The sequence below is a fragment of the Penaeus monodon genome, chromosome 30 (assembly GCF_015228065.2).
Source record: "Penaeus monodon isolate SGIC_2016 chromosome 30, NSTDA_Pmon_1, whole genome shotgun sequence".
Taxonomy (NCBI): Eukaryota; Metazoa; Arthropoda; class Malacostraca; order Decapoda; family Penaeidae; genus Penaeus; species Penaeus monodon.
In genome coordinates this window covers 12,554,174-12,554,734 of record NC_051415.1, presented here as the reverse complement: position 1 = coordinate 12,554,734, position 561 = coordinate 12,554,174, and positions in this window count along the sequence as shown.

Sequence of the window (561 nt, the reverse complement as noted above, 5' to 3'; positions counted from 1 at the left end):
ATTAATCTATTTACTTATCTTTATCCATCTATATACTATTATCCCCCCCTCCGCTTTTCCAGGGAGATCGAAGTATTCCATAATTACGGGGGAGACTTTAAAAACCATCATAATCTCCTCTATTTTCTTACCACTGAGAACCAGAACTTACCCCAACCAGCATCGTCATTCGGGTTTCAAGGGACAGAAGCCTTTTTTTATGGGGCCCGAAATATTTAAACCTTTTTTTAAATTTCCCAGGGAGGGCCAACGGGGGTTTTTCCCCCGGGTAAAAATGTGGGGGGGCCCCGGTTCTTTTTTGTCTCCCTGCCCTTCATACTCTCTTTTTCTTTCTCTCTTCCCTTATTTCTTTTTCTATTTTTTCTCTCATTCCTTCTTCTTTTTGTTATTTCTATCTCTCTTCCCTCTTTTTCTCTCTCTTTTCTTTTCTCTTTCCTCCTCTTCTCTTTGTCTGAAGCGCTAGAAAATGGGATCTTTGAATATTGAGAAAGGCTTCCGCAGACGAAACGTACTAGTTTGAAAGAGAAACACGGACTGAATGCGAGGAACTTTCAAAGGCAA